This window comes from Sturnus vulgaris, chromosome 6, assembly GCF_052056855.1.
Source record: "Sturnus vulgaris isolate bStuVul1 chromosome 6, bStuVul1.hap1, whole genome shotgun sequence".
NCBI lineage: Eukaryota > Metazoa > Chordata > Aves > Passeriformes > Sturnidae > Sturnus > Sturnus vulgaris.
In genome coordinates this window covers 16,988,375-17,000,631 of record NC_142248.1, presented here as the reverse complement: position 1 = coordinate 17,000,631, position 12,257 = coordinate 16,988,375, and the positions used below count along the sequence as shown (strand labels likewise).

General features: G+C 36.9%; 1 protein-coding gene across 2 annotated transcripts in view; it reads right to left on the bottom strand.

Annotated features, from left to right (window-relative positions):
* Window positions 1-8,538, bottom strand: part of FMN1 (formin 1) — a 496,625-nt gene extending 488,087 nt beyond the window's left edge. For both annotated transcript variants that reach the window (XM_088167196.1, XM_088167197.1), the window contains exon 1: window positions 8,481-8,538. The gene's annotated coding sequence lies outside the window, so the exon portion shown is untranslated. The remainder of the gene's footprint in view (window positions 1-8,480) is intronic.
* Window positions 8,539-12,257: the final 3,719 nt, after the last annotated feature.

Sequence of the window (12,257 nt, the reverse complement as noted above, 5' to 3'; positions counted from 1 at the left end):
AGCCCTATTCTGTAGATCATATTACACTTGGTAACTTGCATTGTTTTGGTTTGGAGGTTTTTTTGTGACAAAAGATGATATGTGTAAACAAGAGAACTAGCTAGCCCTTGTCTCCGCTGCATAGATTTGCTGAGCTATGCCCCTCCCAAAAATCAAGAGCCCCCCAATCTAATCTGAGTTCTGAATCTACTGAAACAAGACCTACGGCTCTTCTTGAATGGTATTGCAAAAATGATTAAAATTAAAAGCTATTTTTCACTCAGAAAAAAACCAAATCTATTGAACTTTCTTTTTTTAAATGGTATTGTCTTAGTACTGCTTCAAGGAAAACATCTGCTTAGAGAAAGCTAATAAGTGCAGAGAACAGCTGAAATTGTTAAATAGACAGCTGAGAAGCAAACCTGCTCTGCTAATGGATTTTCTTTCAGTTTAACAAAAACAAAAAGTGTCACAGTAGTCTTCAAAGTCTAATGCAAACACATCCATTCATTATGCTGTTCAAAACACGCTCTTAAAAACCCAGGACTCTGTTCCTACAGTTCCTTTTCTCTAGCAGGACACAGAATTTACTTCTCAGCATGACAGATGGTCTTTCTCCTTTCTCTGATACATAAGTAACCCAGAATTGACATTCCTTAGTTTCCCGGCTCTCCCTAATATCTGATTGTTAGTAGGTGACAACCTATTTCTGAGCACACTATGAGTAACTTTCTGAGCTATGTAGCTAATTAACACATCACAACAAAAAAAGTAAGGTAGAGGAAAGGTAGTAAAAATGTGAACAGATCAAGGTTTCACACCACAAGCTCGAAGACAATGAAATGAAATCACCATAATCTTTTGTTTACTGAGCACAACTGTTTTGATAGACACAAATAGAGACAAACACTATCATTTTCTTCTTTTGCCTAAACGCTCAAGTTTCTCTGAGGTTCTTTCAAATTTTTATTGAACTTACAAATATTGTCATTAGAAAGATAAAGGTTATAATATTTTCATGAAGACAAAATATTACAGCTCCTTCCAGCAGCTTTGACATAAACAAAAGAATTCCATAAAGAACTTTCCAACTCTAAGTCTGCATTGTGTTTATTGGATTGTGGCAAAACCAACAAAAAACCCCAAACCAAACACCACACCAAAAAATACCAACCAAATTTAGAGTATTTAATTATTTTCATAATAGTTTGAATGATACTGCATATTGTTAGCAATAGTGGTTTAAAATACTGCTCTTCTCAACTTCACAAGTACTGAATTACACCAGCAAATAGAGCATTAAGGAATACAAAACAGAGTCTATGCCAGACAGGAAGCTGCTTTATTAAATTTCAGGTCTCATCCAACAGTACAAGGGAAGTATTAAGGCATATGAGAGTCTTGCCAACAAATTCAGATGAAACAGAAACCAACCCAAACCATAGTGTGGCAAGTCATTAAATTAATCTACAATGCAGAGCTTTGTATACCAAAACCAATTTTTAATCATAAACACAACCTTTGGCTGTGTTGGTCTGTTCAATCTAATCCAACACCAAGAATCAGGAAATCCAGGACAGAGTCCATGAAACAAAAAATCTGAAACCCAGATCTCTGAACACATTATCCTTGTGTTCCAAAAGATGAGGAGATCTAAACTTCTTGAAACCAAAAACCAGAATTTATCAAAAAGGTAATTTACACAAGGCACGTAAAGTTAATTAAAACGGGGTTTAAAGGTTTCTGGCTGGACTGAATAACATGATGATGCCTCATTAGGAACAAATACATTCTCAGTAAACAAACTGTCCCACACTTTTTCTGGTCCTTTGTAGATCACAGTTTCATTTGACATAGCTACAAATATGCATTTATCTTCTTAGTATACTGAAGATGGAAAAAAGCAGCAATGATACTTTGGGGTTTAGAACTAATACTCACCATTTACACAAAGAAAATGTATATTACTTGTGACTAGTCAAATATAAAATAATACATGTATTATTTGCACCACCAGGTCTCAAAAAAATGTTCCTGAAAGGAGTCTGACATGTAAGTTCTCATCCCTCTGTAGCTTACTTCAGTTTAACAAAGCAATATCTTTTTTTTTTTCTGGCACAACTGCATCACCAAGTTAAAAAAAAAAAAAAGTGGTCACACAACACGTCCTCATGAAACTTTTGTTAGAGTCAACCACACCACAAAAATGTCCAAAATCTGTTTGTCAAAGGCGACTAATTTGCAAGAATTAGCTACCAAATGAGATTTCCATCACAAACTCACACATCTGACTGTTTAAGAGGTAGCTAATAAAAAAGTCTGCAATGGATATTACAAATATGAAAAGTTTTTAATGTATGAAGTACATTAAGTAGCAAACTAGCAGACATTAAAACAGAGAATGAGCAAAGACTATCTGTACACATATTCCAAAGAAATAACACAGTATCAGCCTGTTTGAAACTGACCATTTCAAGAAGTACAGCATTTAAACAAACAGACAAACAAATTCCTTCTGCACTTCAGTCGGGTTTTTACACTCTCCACCTTGCTCTTATGCATTTGGCATGGAAAAAGCCAAGAGAGCAGGTGAGCCAACCATCTTGCTTCTAGGTTTGTTTTTTTTTACTAGAACAGCCTTCTGACTGCTGAAGAGGCAAACTTCACTAAAGCCATTCTTCATACTCTCACCATATGTAGAAGCTCAAACTTATGATTCAAAGGGATTCCAAAGATGCTCATAAACAAGCAAACAAGCATTACCCCAAACTCTCTTTGATGGTTAGAAAACCTGTAATTATCTCAGTTGGTTAGGGCATGTGATGACAAAGTTGTGGGTTCTATCCCTGTATGTGCCATTCACTTAAGAGCTGGACTCAATGATCATTGTGGATCTCTTATAGTTCAGAAAAGTCTGTGAAAAGAGTAATTTTGCAAAATCTGGAAATTAAAATAAATGTTACAATTATTTTATCTATTTTAAAATCAAGACAGGGTTCATTCCTCAGCAACAATCACTTGGTATACTGTGCCTTACTAATTTTACATCAATGTAATAGTATATATACCTCATTCAGACAAGTAACTCTCCCCCACAACATCCTTACATCCCTAACACCTCCTCTATATCCTTTGTACCTAAGATAAACACTCACAATGAAATCTTGTAACTTAAAATAGAAAACTACTCCTTGATATGTGTACAGGGATAGTGGCTAATATTCAGCTGAACTCATACAGTGATGTAAAAAAGCAATTAGAGGCAAGAGGAAAAGATCTTTTGCCTTAGGTTACAAATGTCTTAATGAAAAGCTGCACTTATTAATGGTCAGCTGATTGTCAAGCAACAAAGAAACAAATTAACAAAAAGCCATAGTAGACCAGACAAACTACTACAGACAAACTATTCACATTATCTAAAATAGAATTTTACATATTTCAGCACAGAAGAAATGTATTATAAGGAAAAGTAAGGTAAAAAAAATTTCACTTACAGTCAACAAAAAGAGGTAAACTTGCAATATCATATTTGTACATGTCACCCTTGGGTCATAAACTGCACACATGACTTTTTCTAGTTCTAACCCAGATAGATAATACCCCTTACAATAAAACATTTTTTCTCAATACTTTATCAATGGGTAGGTTCTACAGGATACACAGTAACTTGTTTCCACTTCTGGTAGCAAGCATAGGATATTTATACAGGAAAACAACATGAATTAAATAAGTATTTTCTAAATAAAAGGATCATCTTCTTGTTAATCTTTGTCAAAAAGCTTTAATTTTGATTGTTCAAATAGCCAATTCTTCAGTAAGAGCTGCATCTTGTTCCGTGTTGTATTAATAACATCTTTAATTTCCCCAAACCAAGAAAGTACATATTTTTTTATTTAATTATTGCATGCCCATGATTGTTAGTGTCATGATGATATTTAAATGACACATTTAGTATGCAGCCTTTCAGATCAGAGGTCTTTCACCAAACATTACTTTCAGAGACGTATCTGGCCATATATTCTGAACTTTAAATCCAATATGGTATTTAGAGAAAACAAAGAAAGAAACTAAAAGGCTACATTGCAGGAAATATTTGAGCTATTTCATGAGCAAGGGAACAAAATACAGCTGCAAAAAGTATGGACTTATCACAAAAGGAAGTGCAAATCATAAGGAAACTCCAGTGGTGAAAGCAAGAGAGAAATTGAATTTAAAGAATAATAACAGCAATTGAAACCCCTCCCATAACAAAATTTTATATAGAAGGACTCCTTCACAAAATACAGCAGGCTTTGAATACATCTTCCTGTAATTAAAGGTCAAAGGCTCTGCCCCACATTAAGTTCTTAAGAATCAAGAACAATTTTCCAAAATAATGTATTTGACAACTTAATAAGCCTGTTTTTAATTGTGCATATTTTTTCAAAAATTATGCCACAGTTGCCAATAAACTCAGTAAATACTTTTAACTTTTCTACCTTCAAAAATTTTAGTGGCCTTGAAATTACTTTAGTTCTAAGGAATGTTGGGTTGTTTCAAAAATTCTAACAATAATTCAAGTTTTGAAAACCTTGGCTGTACGAGATGAAATGGGATGTAATGTCTTGGGATGATAATATTATCACTTCAAAGAAGAAAGTATTAGATCAGAGAACTGTGGTCGCTTGTGTTTTCTTCATTCCAACTTTTTGCTGGTAGTATTGCATACACAGGTAAATCGTTTCAACATATGACTACAACTAACAAAAACTACAAACTAAATTGCTAGGAGAGACTATAGATTTTCAAAAGGCCTGTTAAAGAAGTAAGCACTAGATTTTAGATATACATTTAGTCTGTTTTATCAGTCCCAAGTGCATAACATTAATGTTTTTAAGAGTCTTGAAAATGGTTAACTGCTTATATGTCATTGTCATTTTCTTGGTCTGGCCCCTATCATGGAAGATTGAACACAGAATTTTTATTAAATTCAGCACATCTGTCAACAGAAAATGCATTAGTTTAAGATTGAACAGGTTACATAAATCCCTCAAGGAAGTTCTAACTTAAGCAACAATACAACCCTCATTGGGAAAAGAAGCAATTAGATTAAAACATGAACAACACAGTATTTCAATGTAATAAGATTAAAATGCCACAGGATCAAGAGAATGACCAAGGAAAATGTTGACTTAAATCTTGACTTAAGAAATGCTCATTTTACTTCAAGATTTCAGTAGTGCCATTTAAATTAATCTATAAGACTTGATGACTCTTTAAATGGAGGACAGAAGCAATTCAATATTAAGAATTTAAAGGTCTATTGTAATTTTCTAAGGGCCCAACTCAACAAAATGTATATGATCTTGTGGAGATAATCAGCCCTCCATTATCAGCCCGTAGAACTGGATTTTAAGTCAAGCTGAATGTCCAAAGCAATGGTTGGAGATTCAATCTTCCATGGAAAGAGAAGAAACAGTAGTACCTGCCTGACCAGGAGACAGTGACTTGGATAAGAATTCATGCATAGCATTTTGTGTGCTTTCTTTCCAGCTTCTCAGCCAGAAGTGTTGAGATATACATACTGCCTATTTAGCTATACATACTGTATCTCTAGTCTGGCAACACTTACAGGGAAGAAAAGTCACAAATATCAATCTGGCAAGATGGAATTAAATTGCATAAGACTAAATGATCATGGTAAAAAGAAGCCTTCCCTTAGGTTTCTTGTTACAGGCAGATCTAAGCTCTATAGGCTCCACTGCCTCAAAGGAGGTTTGAACTACTCTGGACATTCGACATAAAACCAGACTTAAAAAGAAAAATCAAGTACCAATTTGAGCTTTGTCATTAAAATATTATTGCAGCCTTTGCTCCTACTGTCTCTAAGTATGGGGAAATAAACATTAATGGTCACAACTAGAAACTATAGCAGTGACGTGATTATTAACTAAAAAAAGAGAGGCTGTCATCAAGGAATAATGTATAAATATATAAAACAGTAGAAACAATTTACACATGGTTAAGGTTCAGATTCCATTGAGTTATATCTATTTGATTACCCTATGATGGCCAGTTTCCTGCATTTTGATACTCCTCCTGATACCTAAAACCTAATGGAATACACATTCAAATTATATATCTTTTAAAGTCATATGAGATCCAAGCTAGAAGAGGAAGTTATTTCATGCCAAGATAGCTAAGGAAAAATTAAAAGCTGACAGACTTAGATTCCAGGAGGAGTGGGTGGAGAAGGGGATGCACACTAATTTTTGATAACAGCAACACAAAGGCATATAGAAAAGTTGGGGTTTTTTAAGACTAGAACTCGTTCAGTTCTTAAATATTCTACTATATTGTAGGAGCAAAAAGCCATCCAACCCTCGAGCGTATTGAAGATCTCTGTGATTGTTCTTGCTTTTTTTTCCTGCTCTTGACCACTGTCTGAAAGTATTATTTGGATTTGATTGCAAAGGCTGTTTTTGACTGTTGGCTCCATTTTCAAATATTTTATGCGTGCAAGTTAAAGAAGGATCAAAGCTTCAGCAAGGATGACCCTGTTAAATGATAGGGTGAAGGCCCTAGGTCTTTTCCTAGATAAACATAAAAGACCAACCAAAAAAACCACAACAACAAAATAAACAAAAAAAACAAACAAAAAAAAACAAACAAAAAAAAAAAAAAAAAACAAACCCCCAACGAAACACCAAAAACATAAAATTCTGTCACTACCCCCTGCCAAGTGGTTCTTCATATCCCAGGCAGAACTGTCTCTTCACCACCTTTTTATATCCTGACAAATGTCAATATAAATTTGACATTCATTACCTTGGCATTTATTGTGAAACGCAGCCATTTCCCAATTTTCTACTTGGTATTTGCCTATAGCTTTCACTTCACAGATACGAAAATCTGAAAACAGAACTTGAAAGGAAAAGTTCTGATTTCCTGGAAATACCTATCTATGTAAGAAAATCTCTACAGAGATCATGATCTTTTACCCATGCCTCTACTTCAGTCTTATCTTCACAAGATGTAAAATATTACAGAAACATTGTCCTGTTGTTTACTACTTACTGTATGATTAAATCACCTATGCCCATGTAGCTGTACCCCTTACACATCCATCCATTAAAAATCCACGCAGGAACACGCATGTCCATGCCACTTTTAGTGAGATAGGTACAACTCACGTGAGAACTTATTTCCATTATTCACATGTTTGATTTCATACTAAACTGCAACTTTCTGTCTACAGTCATCCAAATTAAGCTAACGACGTTATGTGTTTCTTTTTTTATAGTAACACAAAAAAGCAGTTCTTCTTTCACTCTTCATTTAACAAAAAGTTGCTGAACTGCTTCTGCTGAAACTTACCAAAACAAGCCAATTCACCAGCAAGCACAGTCCAAGCTATCTGAAAGGTGAAAGTTTCTCATTATGTGGAAGTGATTTACCTAAACCTCACAGGAATGCTACTGATGCACTTGTAGAAATATCTTTCAATGTGCATGTAATAGTTTAATGGTAACATCCGCAAAAGATATTTCTACAAGTAAAATGATCATTAAGCCATCATGAATGATTCAAAGGATGGGCGTAAAAAAATAACTAAAATTAGGAACGTATTCAAAATTCCTTCCTCTGTAATTTCTCTGCAATTTAAAAAAATTGGTTGATTTTCTGTGAAGCTTCAAGAAAAGAACTCATTATGATTCCTGCTACACACTTGAGAAAACAAGTATCACAAGACAAGACTGTAGGACAGCCGGAAGGATTAAATATATACAGTTCCCAGACCAACTCTCTGTCTGTTGTATCATGATGTGATTTAATATTGCAGTTGAAGACAGGAGACTGTGCAAAGCAGCAAGAGAAGGGTTTCTCCAGAATGTCAGTATTTGTCCTTTTCCTACATGTAAAAGACATTAGCAAATGTCAGCACACAAATGCATTCTAACTCAGGGTAACAGTCCATCAGCCTCATCTGCAATGGTGACCCCTGTAAGCTTCACAACCCAGAGTAACAGATTGTCTGAATGCTGTAAATATTCATCACGTGTTTCCCACTCATCTGCCCTCCCGAGTGCCCGACGGTATTTGCACACATCAAATGCTACAGAATTATAACAGACTGCATTCCCCGCTTCACTGCACCTATCCCACACACCACACTAGAAGAAAACGAGGGTAGTTTTAAGAGTCATTTTGGGGCGGGGGGAGGAAATCCAGTTAAATTTACTTTAATAGCACTGTCAAGAATGGGGGAGGAAGGAAATCTACGGACTTTCTTCGGACCGCAAGAGAAACTAAGAGATCCCAGCTCTCGTGATCCCTCAGAAGCTATTTATAAACAAGCAGCCAGAGAGAAGACGAGATGCTAATGACGACCAAACAGATCCCTTCCCTGTAGTCTTGAGTTAGTGCTTTTATTTTATAAAATCCACTCGATTGCGACAGAGCCACTGCGGGGAACCGAGCTGACGGGCAGAGCGGTGGGCAAGCGAACGAAAGAACATTACCTTGCGAGAAGCAGCGCGCCGGGTGGCGATGCTGTGCGGCAGTTTCAGGTGCCGGGGCGGACGCGGGATACCGGGCGCTGCAGGGCTGCGCTGCCCCGCGCTATTCCGGGCCGCCCCCGCCTCCTCCCCCGGCCGCCTCCTCCCGGATCGCTCCCGTTGCGGGGCGCGCGCCGCACCGCTCCCCGCCGCGGGGCGGGACTGACGGCCCGCCTGGCCAATGGGCGGGCTGCGCGTCTGGGCGCTGACCAATGGGCGGGCTGCGCGGCTGGCGCGCGCCGGCTCCGCGCGCGGTCCGGCTGCGGCCCCGGGTCCCTCCCGCGCGCGGGGCCGGCCCCGAGCGGGAGCGCAGCGGGAGCGCGGGGCCGCCGCTGCCGGGCCGGGATTCCTGCCCCTCGGGGAACCAGAAACACTCTGCGGAAAAGCGTGGGGCTGAGGGGAGCTAAGGCATAGCGGCGGCAGCCTGCTTATTCTCGTCGTTAACTGCCGTTGCATAATCCGTCAAATCTGTTCTCCTCCTGGATGAGCATCGCTGCCAATCATGTCGCTGCCGCTCACCACAGTAATTGCAATACAGCCCTCAAGCAAGCCAGACATAACTCTGAACTGCAACACTAGAGGACAAGAAATCCTCTCCTTTTCTCCTAACACTGCTAGAAGAGGAAAATCAGAATACAAGCTGCAGTCCTAAACCACCTCATAAAATACCTTGCTATTTCAAGGGACGGAATTTTAGGCGGCGCAAGGATCTGGCTCATTGGTCTGAACCTCACTTTTCTACAAGCAATCTTCCTACTACTCTTCCCTGAAAGTTCTCCGTTCTGAAAGGCACCGTAAAGGAAGAAAAACGCTTTTGGAATAACTGATTTAGGTAAAAATAAGAGCGACAATTCAGAAGTAACAAAGTTAGAGTTAAAATATTTCTAATAACAGACACAATTAGGACAAAGAAATTCTCTTGTAGTTTCCATAGGCGTTTGAGACCCTTGTCTGTGTGGTCAAAGATTGCAACAAAATACCTTTTCTCACTGTAACTTGTAGCTTCCTGGAAATGTCACATTTCGTTCTGCTTCATGAATTAATTTATTAATTATTTATTATCTCGTTGTACAGATATTTCATAAATAATTACGAAAAATTATGATCTTTCTGAACTTAATCAGAAAACACTCACCTCTATTTGAAATACGAGACATTATCAGATTCTTATCACTTTAGACTGCTCGCAGCTTCCTTTCCTTTTGAAAACTTAACAAAATAAGTTTTCCTACTTTTTACCTGAAATTTTTTGACCGTCAGCTGGTGACCTATACAAGTACTAGCTCATACTCTTCATGTTGAGGCGTCTGCAGACTAGGGAATGGAAAAACCCCTGGCTGAAAATAAGTCTTGTTCTTCTGATGTCTAGTACTTTCAAACAAAGATTAACAATTACTTTCTTAGTAACTTCATTTTGCAAACACATGATTTATGTGGAAACAAAAGTTCACAGAATGCAACCAACATGAAATGATTATGTCAGGCTGTGCTGTAATGTAGGGCACAGTGAGAGCAAAACCTAATCTCTGAGAGGTTTCCACTTCATCTGCACTCATCTGCGTAATCAGCTTTTCATCTTGTCGTAGGATAAATGCAACCTGCCTTCTGCTTCATTTACCCCATATAGAACACCAGTATAGGTTTGTATGAAGCAGCTGGTAAGAGCTTGTGTAGAAATGTATTCGGAAAGGAACTTGAAACCATTCAATTTTTAAGGGAAATGAAAGGTTGGAAGTCATCTATTTGCTAAGTTTATACACTAATTAGAACTGAAAGCTATTCACTACATCCAGTATGCAAACTGACCCTGCTTTAGATGAAACAACCTTTACTTTCAGCTACCATTTAATTTCTTAATCTGTGACTTTGTGTATGGTAATAAACAATAGTTGTTGTTTAAATCTTTCGGGAGCTTTTATAAACTCCACTTTATAACTTTATAAATTCCAGTGAATAACCCAAGCTGTTGAGTGGAACTAGTGTCAGTATTTTAGTTCATTTGAGTGTGGAAGGCTCACACAAGTGAAGACCTTAATGGACCAAAGTAATGATTAATAGCCTCCTGTTCAAGCTGCTCCTTTATTTGGAAAGGTTGGAAAATCACCCAAAATCATAGCTAACAATCAGTGAAACACTTTACCAACAATATTCTCAGAAGTAATGTCTGATTTGCTTTGATGTCGGACAACCTAACTCTAAACAAAGTTCTAAGGACTAACAAGAGGATACAGGCTGGCCAACTACATATTTATAATTCTTTGAGCTCTTCTCTCAAAGGATGAATATTTTTCTGTAGTATTGTCAGAAACTTTTTCAAAAAGATGTATGGGTAATCTGCAGGTACATGAGGAAAACATGACCTGTATAATGCAAAAAAGGGAGTAGGAAATATATCACAGCTTGCTGCCAAAACAATTGTTACCAGTTCATTTGCACTTGAAGAACTAAAAAGCAAAGAGCTCTCTCTTATACATAAGACAACTTTATTTCCCCCTTTTCCCCCCATACCTGCAGCAAATTCTAACCCCTGAACAGGTATTTCAGTCTTTTAATATGTTTAATTTCTTGTCTCAAAATTGCACATCAGAGCTGACACTTCCATATAACAGGGATCTAAGACTTAATATTTTTCATCTTAAAATTAATGCTTTGAATTCCCAATAAATGCAGCTCCATAATGCAACAATTCATTGTCTACTTAAATTTACATGGCCACTTTTGCACCAAAAAGATTTAAATCTATTCCTGACTTGTTTAGAAACATTAATTGAATATATTTATGGCATAGCAAATACACCCAGAACTCTTTTCTCTTCAGTTCCTCCTCCTGCACGCTCTCAAATCTCCCTAGTGTCATCATCCCATTCTTTAATCCATAACATTCCCATGTCTTGGAACTGCAGCATGAGCTGCCATTCCAGGAATACCATGTACTAACTACTACTACAGATTCTGATCCCTTCTGTCCTGGCTGCCAGTTTTATTCTCATATCTAAAACTCAGTAGAGATTCTGCTCAATAATAATGGGAGCAAAATGTGAAATTTTATTGAATCCTTGACAGGACCAATTACAATTCTGGTATTATTCTCTAACATAATGGATAGACAAAGAAAGAAACAAACACAAAACCCTCCGTATACTTAAGTGTAAGAAACCATCTGTTTTCTTAAAAATTATTAAAATAAATATCATTGGAATTGTAGAATCTTGATTAATTTCTATCTTCATACATAAAAAAAGCAATAACACTTTTTATATAAACAACGTAAATGCAAAATATATTGAAACGCATGTTTAAAATGGATTGGATGGCTGGGTTTTGAGCAGTGCTTTTTTTTTTTTTTTGTCTCTGCAACATATACTGCATTGTTTTAATTTGGTTTATTAATAACTTCTTGACCTGAAACTATCTAATACAGAAATATTATGGTTTACATTAGTAGTCCATTAAATACATCAATATCAAAGATTTTATCCTAATGAGATATGACTGTTTCAAATGATACCAAATCACCCACATGGTTAAGTAACTTTGGCCAAAATGGCTTTTTATCTGATTAATAAAATTGAACTTCAAAAGACAACAGAGGAGAATCTTTGTAATTTTCAAAATCCTGGATGTAAGACTTTGAAGTGCTGCCAACTCTTGATATTAAATGACCTGATTTTGGACAGCGAGGAGGCCAATGTTAAAACAAATACCAGTATGTGTATGCAAAATTCTGAGAGCAGGATGAAA